We start from the raw sequence: 13,851 nt of genomic DNA on the forward strand, positions 1-13,851 counted from the left end.
AGAAGCCTAAGTATAATCCTGTTCCAGCCTCCTCAAGTTCCTGAAAAACACTTCATACAAAAGATGGGTGTATCTTCCTCCTGCTTGCTGCTTTCTGTGATGTAAGCTGATGATGTGTTATGAAAGCAGATAGGTCAATCTTTTTTTCAGGGCCTTGAGAAGGATGGAACAGAACACACATTTTCATGTATGGAGAATTGAGGGACACAGAAACTAAGGGACTCATATAAAGGCCACAAAACACATCTATAGCAGTTCTAGGACCTGAGCCCACATCTGAGTCAGGGGCTACTCACTTAACCACAGGAACATCCTTCCTTTCTGCTTTAAGGCTCCCTCAGTTCCCTAAGGAATGACTTGATTACTGTCATCATGACTAAAAACATTACAGATTTTTAATAAGGTATGGGATTTTAGAGAATACATCAAGAGTGAGCCATCTTCTCAGAAGATGAGCCATGGCTAGAAACAAGCCTTACTAAAAAATAAACAACATATCACTAAGCAGTTTCCAAGAAAAACAGAACTTTTTTTTTTAAGTTTGACAGTAGCTAGATATCAAAAAGGATAGCAAATTCTTTTTATTGCTTCTAGTAGATCAACTAGTTTCAAAATTTCCATTTCTCTACAAAGCAGCATGCTTAAGATTTGCCAGAATGCTTTCAGTAAATTTATGCCAAAGAAAACTAATCCGAGATTTTTTAACACCAGGGACGGGCTGCATTGTTAAACATAGAGGAGACTCTGAAAGACACTCAGAAGTCTACTTTGGAAATGACCAAAAGAAACAGCTTTGGGGGAAAAACTGGGTTCTAACATGAAGAAGGTGGGAGACAGAAAAACAATAGGAATACTGGTATAAGAACAGTTAAAACCAGGGAAAATAATCTCAGGGTTTTAGTTTGCCAACTGCATTCACATTCTGAGGACATGGAAAAAACCTCACTCTATACTGCAGTTCAGACAAATTTGATTTCATCCTAATGGATAACAGTCAATGCAGCTTCTCAGATATTTCTTACAGTGCTAACCACAATACAGTTACTGAGTCCTAATGAAATACTGTTCAATGCAAGATAATTATGGACTCAGTCAGCAAAGTAGTTAAATACAGGCTTAAGTCCTGTTGACTGTAAAAAAAACATGCAAAAGTTCACTTGGCTTTATCTTTTTTTCTGCATCTGTGCTTACTACTTACTTTTTATTGCATTCCCTAGCAGCAGTAATTAAGATTGTGTTCACATATATTTCTCTCTAATTTTAGTCCAACCATTTCATTCACTTTCAGAACTAATTTTAAATTTTCATTACAATCTTCCTCATGCTACCTATGAACTAAAATATTGCCCATACGAACCTCAACTCCCTACAGGAAAAGATTTATTCCTTGTCCTGTGTAAGATCTTTATATACCTGCAATGCATATTTGATATCTTACACAGCTGGCTGACTGGTTGTATAGCAAGTTTAGACATTAACTCTAGGCTCAGACATTAACTGTGATTTGCCTGAAAGTCCTTGTGTAAAATCCCAACTACAAAACAATTGCTTATTATGTTCTTACTGACTAAAACCAAAGTCACAATGCTCCTCTTGTTCTTTCTAGGCTCTTGCCCCTATTGATAAAAAGTACGTTCGTTCAGTTGTTAGTTTTTGCTTTGGGAATAGTGTTCTGATGTATTAGGAAGAGTATCAAAACATCTATTCTTATCTCCTTCCTGCATTAAGGTGAATGATTCATAAATATTTTCATCTTCACTTCCCATTGTGTAAATTGGAGTTGCCATGAGTTTTGCCCTGCCCCAGTGAGCAATAGACTTTCATTAACCCATGTTGGCTAGAATCACATTGTACCTAGGACAAAAGGTGTTTGCTTGCTGATGATATACACTAAAAAATGCCTTTCTCTGTTGCCTTTTAACACTCCCAAACCTGGCAGAAACCCAAAGAACATAAGAGAGGAAGGGAAAAAAAAGAGGGGAAAGAATTATAACAACCAGACAGTATGAATCCCAGTATAAAAAGAGAGGCAGCTCAAACATCAGCAATATGGGGGGAATAATTACAAGCAGAAGAGTGGAGATTCTCTTTTATTTTTGAACAAGGAAAATGGAAAATTCCTGCACACGCCAACTATTCCTACTTGAAGTCAAACTGTCTGGAATTATGGAAAGTATTCTCATGCAATAGCAAAACTGTAGAGAAGTTGTTTAACTCAAATGCAAGGAAGTAGGTTTGCACTCTGATCCCAAACACAAGTGCTTCTGTCTAGAAACTGTGGGGGAGGCAGCAATTATTTATTTTAAAACATCTAGATCATACAGCAGAAACATTTCCATTTAACAAGCTTCTGGCAGAAATGCTCTCCGTCCATTAAGAAAAGCAATGAAAACATGGAATGGAGCATAGGGGTATGTGCTAAGAGGAATTCTGATGCAATAATCCACATTCACAATTTCAGAGCAGCCTACTGTTGCCAGTCATTGATTTGGGATTGGTGTGGACAACAGCAGTGACAGATACCAGAGGCAGAAGTAGCTCACAAGACTGAAAACATCATAGTAGCCTAATATTATTTGTTATGTCAGTAAGATCCTGAATCAGCAGAGTATTTTAGTCAAGGGGACACCGACTCAAGTGCTAACCTGGTTTGCTGAATTTGGACTTATATCATCAAGGAAATACCTGGCCTTATTGAACCAATGGCAACATTTCAAGTGATTTCGTGAATATATCTGAATTCTCACCCTGACTTTGACAGCAACTCCCTGTCTTACCTTTGGTATGGTGAGTTCTCTGTTTCCATCTACCCAAGCTGTCGGACACAGAGACTAACCCTATATACCCTACTGCACAGGGTATTGGCAAGCATTCATTTGCTGATGTCTTTGAAGCAGCTTTCAGAAGAATCAGGCTAAAATTTTATTTCTTTAGGTGTAATAATGGGCAAGATTCACCAACAAGTTCCAGCTGATTTACACTGCTCCAAAAGGATACAGCAGCTATAAACCTGGCTTTACTGGCTGGTTAAACCAAGTTTACAACTACTCTGTGTTGGCAGGTAACACAAAGCAGCCAGAAGATATCAGTGAATCAAGCCTGTTCTCAAAGCAGGCTGTGGGTTGCAGCACCTGCAAAGCCTGCAGTCTCAGAGTCAAGTTCTGTAGTGAGGTATGAAGATCCACACTTCAACGTAAAGCTGGTATGCCAGCTCCTCAGTTTCAATATAGGCAAGACAATTGATTTTTGTGCCACGTAAATTATAGTTGTTCCATTTACAAATGACCAAAAAAAATAAAGATGTCACAGAAGCTTTCAAAATAATTGTGTGCATAAAGACATTTCTCCTACACATTCAGATGGCTTTTGTAGCTAAGTCAGGCTGCAAAATCAAACTGGAGTGTAATGATTAGGGACTGTGGATGCAACTGAATAAGCCTGCTGTCCTGATCAGAAGGAAGGAGAAAAACTTTGCTCACTTGAGTGTAATTTAACTCCATACAGAGGGGCAGTAGGTCTTTCATCCACGTTGAGACAGGGGTGCAATTCAACAGCTGCTACCATGACTGAACAGTCCTGTTCAGGATCTTCTCTGCTTGCCCCACATGGGAAAGGGGCTGGAAAAGGTGCCCTAAACCTTGGCTGTCTTATCTAATCCTGGCTGGATAACCATGTCCAGTGAAATCACTCTCTCTGCAGTCAAAAAGATGATAAGGAGACAGTGGCTTATGCAACTTGGAACATTCACACTTTGATGGATAACCAAGATGCCAAAAAACCAGAAAGAATTGTCATCATCTCTAGGCAACTAGCGAGATACAAAATTGACACTGCAGCTCTGAGTGAGACAAGATGACCAGATGAGGGTCACCTGAGGAAAGAGGGTGGAGGCTATACCTTCTTCTGGAAAGGGAAACCAGCACAGGACAGATGCATTTACAGCTTTGGGTTTGTCATGGAGAATTGGCTCAGTCAATTATGAAGGTCCCTGTGGGACATTAACAAATGTCTTATGACCTTCTGTCTTAAGTTCAATAACAACCAGTATGCCACCATCCTCAGTGCATACACCCCAATGCTTAATGCTGATGATTATATTGAAGACAATTCTCCAACCTTGACCAGGTATTAATACTCAGAAGGAAGACTAGATTACTCTCCTTGGTGACTTCAACACCAGAGTTGCACATGACTTGGAACTTTGGAGTGGCGCAATTGGGAAGGAAGGAGTAAGGAAACCAAACCAACACATCCTCCTTCTGAGCAAATATGCAGAGCATGCATCAAGAACACCTTCTTTAGACAAAGTAACAAATACAAGACCACCTGGAGACACCTTCATTCTAAACACTGGCACCTCAACTGTGTTATGGTTAGAGTCCACGATCGAATTGATATCTGTATCACATGAGCCATATGAGGAACGGATGACAGCTAGACAGATCACCATCTTTTCTGATCCATTATGAACATCTGGCTTGCTCCAAAACACCAAAAACAGTCAAAAGCAATGTCAAAGGCTCTCAACACCAAGCCTCTTCGACACCTGAAGTTCTGTAAGGATCTCCAACAGTGTCTTCATGAAAAGCTCTCTGCCCTGTCCACAGATGAAGGTAACATTGAGAAACTCTGGAAGGGTTTTAAAACTGCTGTCACAGCAGACAGAAGTGCAGCTCCCAGCTGGAACTCAGACCAATTTTTGCAAAGCCTTCTGAGGCAGACACAAGTTACAAAAGATGCTACATTTTGAAATATCTTTATCTGATACTTCATGAAATGAGCAGTTTGATTTTCACCAGATCAGCCATTCTGAAGCTGTCTGCAGTGGTGCACTTATGTTTGGTTACAGCTATAAACTCCTTTCTGTGGTCAGATTGGGCAAAAATTGTCACTTCTGTCTGCACCCATATGGCCTGTGCTGAATCTATTGAATCCATCAACACCAAGATTGGTTTGAAGAGAATGATGCTGAGATCCAAGCACTCTTCAACCAGAAGAGAAGAGCTCATTCTGCTTGGCAGATGATATCTCATCCCAGCAGAAAAAGGAAATGTATCAGCTCCTCAAAGCTGAAGCTTAAAGGAGGATCAGGGACATTAAAAATCAGTGGTGACAGAAAACAGTGATCCTCAAGCACCAACTTCACTGGACCACTCATTCTGTGTGGATGCCTTACTCTCAACTCCCAAAACAAGTGCTCTACTCCCAGCTTAGGAACAACTCGAGATCTTGCGATGGCCCAAGGAAACACTACAAGGACACATTGAAAGCCTACCTCAGGCAAATGAATGCTGACATCAAGAGATGGGAGGAGCTAGCTTCCAAACAACTTCAATGGTGCTGCAACCTCAACCAAGCAACAGCCCATTTCAAGGTAAAGCATCTTGATGCCTACCTTGCTGGGGTCATCTCACCTCAGCGGTCTTTCCTGCTCAAGTGCAGAGGGGCAGGACCTGATGATCTTTTAAGGTCCCTTCCAACCCCTAACATCTATGAATCTTCCTCTCAAAGCGGAGAAGAAAGAGTAGAGGAGGAAAAGAAGAGAAATCCTAGCCTGCAGCCTACTCTCCCCCGTGGAAAGACGTGCAACTTCTGTGGGTGGATTCATGGCTCAAGGATTGAACTCTTAAATCATCTCAAGACCCATCAATGAGCTGTGATAGAGATTATACCCAAATCAAAGAATTGCTGATGATGCCTCAGGTTCCTACCATTGGTGAACATCAAAGCCAATGGGGGCCTTAATTAATAATATATTAAAAATGAATTATATAAGCACAGTATAGCAGCTTTCCCCATGGTTACTTTCAGTGGATTAGATTCTGCCTTGCCCTTCGTTAGCTGTGCCTTGGGGTCAGGGTAGACTCCCTGATCTTGTACAGCCTGTACATTGGCCAAATAATACAACAGCAATGAAGACAGAGTCAGTGACAGAGCAAATCCACCCTATTCTGGTCTTACTTATATCCCTGCAATTGGGCCTGCCCTCTGCAATAACTTGAAGAAATCAAGGAAGCCAGATAATCTTTCCGTCTTGGGGCCCTGCACCATGGCACCAAGGTACTATGAAACACAAATACACTGATTTGAATGTCCTGCCCCTCTCCAACCCAAGGGTGGCAGCTTTGGCATGGTATATAATGGCTGTTGTGAAGTCGAACTGGATTCTTGGTAGACATAAATAGGCATAGTCTTGCTAATGGAAACGGAGCTTGTGACAGGTCTGTGCTTTGGTCCCTGCCTCTTTCTGCCCATATTCCCCAGCCTATTCCACCTGCTACTCCTCACCTGCCCTGATTTGATGGTGATTGGTATGTATTCAGAGGGAGGCTGCCCTTAAGACCAGGGTAATCCTTTCCTTGGTGCCTTTGGACTATTTTTGTGCCCTCCTTGCCATCCCTGTAGCCATGCCCACACCTCACTGATGACACTCCATCTACCCATTTGTAGGGACTCTCTTCCTTAAGCTCTCTTTCTCTCTGCCCAGAATCAGCACTGGACCTCTCAAGCCCCAAACCCTGGTCAGGTTTCAGCCTTTTTAGTTTGTTTCAAATTTGGCTCAGGTCCACTATTTCTGGCCCTGGCTCTCTTGATCTCAGCCCTGCAGCAAAGGGTGCCTACCACATACCTTGCTCCTTGCCTCTTCCACCCTTACAGCCACTTCCAGTCCTCCAATCCTTTAACTCAATTCCAAAACACAGAATCAGAACCAAAAGGGTTAATCCAGTTATATGCTATTTCCAACCCTCCAGGGTTACAAAAAAAAGGTTGCTGCTATCTGGATCTGCTGAGACTTCCTTCCTCAGCTCCCTGGAGTTCCTCTCACTGGAGTTCCTCCAAGCTAGAATTTTCCTCCCTTCCCAGCTCCTAAACCCTGGCTTTATTTGTCACCTGGCTGCTGTCCACTTGTTGCTGCTAAGCTTAATGGGCTGCCTGGCTTGCCCTGCTTTGCAGCCTTTCCTGGCTCTTTAGCTGCTCCTGGCCTCCAGACTTGAGTCTCTTTTGAGCTACCTGCTGCGTCCCCTTCCCCCTGTGATTCCCAAAAGTTCATCTCTCAAAAGGGGTCAGCCTCCCTGTCCACTTCCCCTGTTCCAGGCAAGTAACGGGGCTTGGGTTTCCTGTTACAGAGCTCCACTTATGCATACTGGCTGAGACTTTGACCTCTGGTTTGGATGCTTTGCAGCAACCTCTCTGAAGGCGGGTTTTGCAGGACATTTTCACAATGGTTTAGTCCAAGCTTATCTAACTGGCAGCCCACAGGCCACATGCATTCCTGAAAGAATTAACCTGGGGCCCCTGGGCTCCCAGTCTGGCTGCCATTCCCCGCAACACCCTCTGGCAGAGTCTTTGGAGCTTCCACTCCTTTCTCCTGTTTCCACTTCCTGCCTTCACCCCTCGGGATGATACAGCACCGAGGGAGCCTGTGACTGGGGGTTCAGGAAGACCCAGGGACCCCATGCAGTCTGGGAGCACATGTGCAGTGCCTTGAGGGTGGGATGCCCGCCACTGGTGCAGCACGGCAGAGAGAAACCCATGCAGCACAACACGGTGTGTGGCCTGCACAGCAGGTGTCTAGAGGGCCTGTGGCCCTCAGCCAGTATCAAGTTGGAAAGCCCTGGTTTAATTTTTTCCACAAGACACAAGCCTGAAGCATCTCTTTTTTTATCTGCAGGCCCTTGACAGCTCTTTGTCAGTACCTTTCTTGTCTTATTTGCTAGCCAGGAACCATATGATTGCCAGCTGGTGTTTGTATGTATATAGAGTCCTGGCCTCTGACTAGGGTGCCAAGGCTCTGTGTGCTAATGAAGAATTGTAGTGAATTTTCAAATGATAAATTAAACATTTACAAACTGGGTTCTGGGCTGTGAAATAAGTAGCTCAGGGATGAGTTTTGTTTTAGAGGCAATACCACTTAGAGTGGGCTGGGTTTAATTGGCACTGATAAGGCCAGAGGGAAGAGCTGCAGGGATTCATGTGTTACAGCCTCCCAATCCACTCTTCTAAATGGCATCTCAGGGACCCCAGGAAACCACTGCAGTCATTTGAATGTCATGGTCTCCCACTCTGCATTTTATACTGCCATGACCAGTGAAGCAAGCAGCAAGGCAAACCACTGCTAAATAAAGCTGAGATGTGTTGCCTTCTCCACTCCCAGGAACATGTTAACTTTGCCTTTGCCAGTCAATATCAGATGAAGAAAGCCAGCCTCAGCAAATAAAGAGCTATGGGGTCCAGAAACTATTCAGTGTAAAGGAAAGCACCAAAGATGCTTTTGCCTGAGCTGCCAGGCTCAGCAAACTAAAGTGGTCACTCTGGAAAAGGCAGGAATGTAACCTCTTCTCCAAATGTCATCTGCAAGGCCACAGCACTGGTGCCATGATCAAGGAGACAAATTTCTTCTCTTATGTTATGTTCATCTGGGTTAATCAGCCTTGCAGCTTCAGTCTCATTTACAGGCTATGGCATTATACAGAAAAGGGCATGCAGCAGCATAAATGAAGTGAATCCAGGACTATTATATTACAAGCTGCTTCCTAGCACTCTTCTTCCACAGTTCTTCACCATCAATGAATGAGTAATGAGATCAATTGGCTGCAATATGCCCTCCTAGGTTTGGCTCTCTGCTACTGCAGCACACTTTCCTGTGGGCTGGAAGTTACCACACAGCAAGGATTACTCTGTACCCCTGTGTAACAGGGCACTGGGCTGTGCCTATTCCATTAAGAGGGCAGGAAGCCTGAAAGGCCACTTGCAGGTGATGAAAGGAGTTGATTAAGGATTCACCTGACCAGCAGCAGGCCAGGCTGGAGCTATATACTGCATTGGGCCTGAAGTAATTAGGCAGTCTCACCTTGAAAGTCATAAAGACAGGAACTATTAGCAGCAGAGCTCCTAACTTGATCACAGGACAGAGCAAGCAACCCTGCAGTCCAAAGAACAAGAGAAAGATACCTGGGATAGACAGGGGTTCATTTATACAGGCAGGTGGCCTTGATTTCATGTTAGATCCAGAGAAAGTTTGGGGACTGCCAGAGGGCCTAACTGTTTTATTAAGTTGTACTGATGGATTAGCCTTGAGCCCTGCTGGGACTGAGCAGGCTGAAAGGGACTGAGCAAGATTAGAGGGTCTGAGAGCCCAGAGAAGGGTGCAGAGCCAGACCAGGGGGCCCAAGAGCCCAGAAGAAAGGGGATGCACATGGGACCAGGGGGCCCAAGAGTCCAAGAGGGCTGAATGTGTAAAGCTAACATTATGAGTGATAACACCCATGAAGCATGGGACATGGTGTAGGGAAGGGTAGAGCCAGGCACTAAGCCCTTAACCCTACAGGTGCTAAGAGGGCCTGAGTAACTTAAGTGCCCAGCTGAGATTAGCAAGGTCCAGGAGGGACCTGGTATGACTTGCACACCTTAAGGCTCATTCTAAGGCCCATGGGCAGCCTCCCTTACATAATCCTCTGTAAGAACAAGTGGCAGATAAGCAATTAAGGGAGCTCCACCTTGGAGACTGAGTCAGGCAGGAGCTGCCCAGCCACCAGAGAACATCATGGCTGCCAACCCTGGGGCTCAGATTTGCCACACCATGTCTTCTACATTCATACGTGCTCCCAGAGTTGGATTATCCCACATCTCTTTATAGCTGGGCACATGCACAGTTGGCTGACAGCCTAGGGGGAAAAACCCAAAACAGGCTCAAAGAATGCCCCATTGTCTTGTTTATACCAGTATAAAGTGAAAATAAATCCAGTGATTTCAGTGGAGTTCTTCCTAGTTTGTATCAGTATCAACAAGAACAGAATTTGTTCCTAAAAAGAAGAGGACAGGAATACAAATGCTGCTCTGTCTTGCAAGGAGGTGATATCTAGTCAGGGTCATCTAGCCCAACCTCCTGCATAGGTGGGGGATTCACTGTTCCTAAACCAACCCAGGCAGATGCCCCTCCAGCCTCGCCCTGAAAACTTCCAGCTAAGGCAATTCCACAACTTCCCTGGGCAGCTTGTTCCACTACCCTACAATTCTAACAGTTAGGAAGTTTCTTTTTTTCCTGAAATGTAATCTAACTCTGCTTTGCTGCAATTTAAACCTGTTGCCACATGTCTTACCTGTAATTGGGCTCCCTTGTTCCTCTTACAAAGAAAGAAGGGGAAAAAGAGAAGGGCCCATTAAGTGGGACAAGTTAGACTGAGATAACCTGCAAGGATATGAGAAGGGGAAAGGGCAGGAAGTCCCAGGCAGTGGAAGAGAAAGGAGCTGAGCCTAGGTCACAGTGATTGTGAGCTGGCCTGGGGAAAAGTCAGAGCTAGGAGAAACCCAGCCAACATGGAGTATGCCTGAGAGAGGCCAGAGCTAGTGAGAGCCCAGCAGAAGAAGACCCAATACCAGATCAAAGGTATGGTGAAGTGCAGGGATGGCTTTAAAATGGAGTTAGGAAGCCACATTTCCTAAGAGGCCCCACAGATCCTTGGTTGTGGGATGCACTTCAGCCCCAAGAGCATTGCCATCTCTTAGGAACTTGAGCACTGAAAGAACAACAGGTCATGGGAAGTGTGTTAGATAAGGAAGCCAGGAGACAGATGTGGACTTAATGGGGGCCTCACAGGCTGCACCTCAGCTGGAAAAGGTGACATTGCTCACTTACCCCATGGCAGAGGGAGTTTTTCACCCTTCTCTATGGCAGCCTTTCAATATATGAAAACTGCTATTGTGTGCTCCCCCCACCCTCCAATCTCCTTTTCTCCAAATGAAGTATACTTAGATCCTTCAATCACTCTTCATTTGTCTTCCATTCCAACCTCTTGATTATCTTAATTTCTTGCCTCTGCATTCTCTTCAGTTTTCTCTATATCCTCAAGATGCAGTGCCCAAAACTGAACACAGTGCTCTCACCAAAGCATAAACAAGACCAGGCAGAGCAGCACTCTCACCTCCCATGTCTTGCCTACAATGCTTCCTGCAATGAAATCCAGCGCTGCTTTTGTTTTTGTTACAGCAGATGCACATTGCTGTATCTGCAATGCAGAGAGACATAAAACACCACACTGGGATATGGAAAGGGCTGCAATAAAGATTAACAGATGTAGAAGCTTTCAGCAGAAGACAAACATAAAGGAAACAGACAACAAACCCAAGCAAACATCCAGGGACACCTGAGTCTTCACAGCTGCTATGGGCAAGCCTCTTAAGAATTTGAGGAGTGTGGGGGACACGTCTCCAGTCTCCTTATTCAATGGTATTACATGGGGCCCAGACCCACCATGAACACTGAGAGCTCATAGCTCTTCATATAGGCAGACACATCAGTCTGACCTATCACTTGTAGATGTCTCTGTTGAAAAAGCAAAATGCAGCCTGGAGTCAAATGTGTTTTACTAACTAAAATGCACTAAAGAAAGAAATGGCCGGATCTCTACATTCTGTCAAAATAGGCCTCCACAGCCTCTTCTAGGCTCCTAGACCCAGTTAGGTCGTGCTAGGAAGGATCCCATCATGATGTCCCAGAAATTGTGTTTCAGCAGCTAGCTGCTGTCCAGTTTTAAATGGCTGAAGTGATAGAACAGCCCTCTAGTGGCTGGGGAATGGACTTGACACAGTAGAGGTTGATATTTAGCATCATGGGCGTAAGGCTGTGCGAAACAGAAGTGTTTCGTTTCAACCAGCATTTCGACGTTTTGACAAAACAGTGTTTTGTTTCAACTTCTGTTTCAAGCTAAAATGTCTGTTCCATTTTGTTCCATCAGAGCGTTTTATGGTTTCGACCCTGTTTCAACGTTTCGCCCATAGGATATAATGGGGAAGGTTGAAACATGCTATAACTTTGTCATTTCTGGCCAGATTTGGATGAAACTTCCAGGAATGGTAGCCCCTTCTGAAGGCATAATGCATGCTAAATTCCAAGAAGATAGATGCAGGGGATTCAGATAAAATTCACCCCACAATCTTGAGAGCAAAACTCATGTCATGTGTATGTATTAAGCCACAAGGGAGTCAAAACTGCAGGGATGCTATCCCCTACTGAGACCACAAATCCTGCCATGTTTCAAGGAGATAGGTGCAGGGGGTTCAGAGACTCTGCACTCCAAAATCCTGAAAGCAAAACTTGTGTCACGTGTAAGTGTTAAGACACAGGGGGATCAAAGCTGCAGGCTTGCTAGCCCCTGCTGAGGACACAAAGCCTGCTAAATTTCAAGAAGACTGGTGCAGGGGTTCTGGGGGAACTGCACCCCAAATTCTTGAAAGCAAAGCTCATGTCACGTGTATGTGTTAAGCCACAGTGGGCTGAAAACTGCAGGGGTAGTGGCCCTTGCTGAGGCCACAAAGCCTGCCAAGTTTCAAGGAGATAGGTGCAGGGGTTTGGGGGAAACTGCACCTCAAGCTGCGGACAAGCAAAACTCGGGACATGGGTGACACTGTGTGTGTTAAGGCGCAGCAAAGTGAAAGCTGCAGGGATAGTAGCCCTTGCTGCGGCCACAAGGCCTGCCAGCTGTTGAGGAGATCAGTGCAGGGCTTCTGGGTTCTGAGGCCCTGCACCTCTGGTTGCTGACAGGTAAAACTCGTGATGGGTGCTTGTGCAACTGTGTCTATCTTGGGGCACTGGAGAGGGGGTGAGGAATACTACTGCAGGCCTGGCTGCTAAGCTACTGTGTTACCAAATCATAGTTCACTCAGGACCTAGCTACTACATAATGACTTAAGAGCATGGATTAACACCTACAAAACCAGGACTAGGGAGAAGAAATAATCAATACAGACAATCAACTGCCCCAACACAAAGACAGTCAGTTGTACAAGCACCCAGTTCATGAGTTTTGCCTGTCAGCAGCTAGGGGTGCAGGGCCCCAGAACCCAGAAGCCCTACACCTATCCCCTTGACAGCTGGCAGGCTTTGAGGCCACAGCAGGGGCTATGATCCCTGCAGCTTTCACCCTGCTGCGCCTTAACACACACAGTCACCCATGTCACGAGTTTTCTTGTCCACAGCTTGAGGTGCAGTTTCCCCCAAACCACTGCATTTATCTCCTTGAAACTTGGCAGGCTTTGTGGCCTCAGCAGGGGCTAGCATGCCTGCAGTTTTCAGCCCACTGTGGCTTAACACATACACGTGACATGATTTTTGCTTTCAGGATTTTGGGATGCAGTTTCTCCAAACCCCCTGCACCTATCTCCTTGAAATGCGGCAGGCTGTGTGGCCTCTGCAGAGGCTAGCATTCCTGTAGTTTTGACTCTGCTGTGGCTTAACACATACACATGACACAAGTTTGGCTGTCAAGATTGTGGGGTGAAGTTTCTCTGAACCCCCTGCACCTATCTTCCTGAAACTTGACACACTTTATGCCCTCAGAAGGGGCTACCGTTTCTGCAAGTTTTATCTAAATCTGACCAGAAATGACAAAATTATAGGCTGTTTTGAGCTTCCCCATTATAGCCTATGGGCAAAACCTTGAAATGGCAAAACATTTTGACTGGCCTCATTTCGTTTCGAGGCTGTTTCAAAACATGTTGAAACAGCATTGAAACAAAACTGGTGGTGAAATTTCGGATAGCCCTAGTATTCAGCTCTACCCCATCTTACTTCTCTGATTTTGTTCATATTCAACTCATCCCATCTGCTTTACAACAAATGCTGGGTTAAATTTACCCCTCTTGGCTGCTTCTCCCATCATTCCTACACACCATCCCATAGGCATGAATACCATCCCTGAGCAGATCCATAAGGCTGCATACTCTCCTCTGTTGCCAGAAGTAGAACAGCTTGAGAAGTAGCTAGGGAAAGCAGAGCAGGGCTTATTCCTTTTCTTAATGTTAACATTATAGCAGGGCCGTAATTTTCAAAAAAGGCTAAGTGACTTAGGAGCC

The 13,851-nt window shown here is 44.8% G+C and overlaps 1 protein-coding gene across 6 annotated transcripts in view; it reads right to left on the reverse strand.

Annotated features, from left to right (window-relative positions):
• CSGALNACT1 (chondroitin sulfate N-acetylgalactosaminyltransferase 1) overlaps positions 1-13,851 on the reverse strand; it is a 96,291-nt gene that overhangs the window by 17,885 nt on the left and 64,555 nt on the right. The gene's annotated exons all lie outside the window — the stretch shown is intronic.

Source organism: Crocodylus porosus, unplaced genomic scaffold, assembly GCF_001723895.1.
Source record: "Crocodylus porosus isolate Cpor-Errol unplaced genomic scaffold, CroPor_comp1, whole genome shotgun sequence".
Lineage (NCBI taxonomy): Eukaryota > Metazoa > Chordata > Crocodylia > Crocodylidae > Crocodylus > Crocodylus porosus.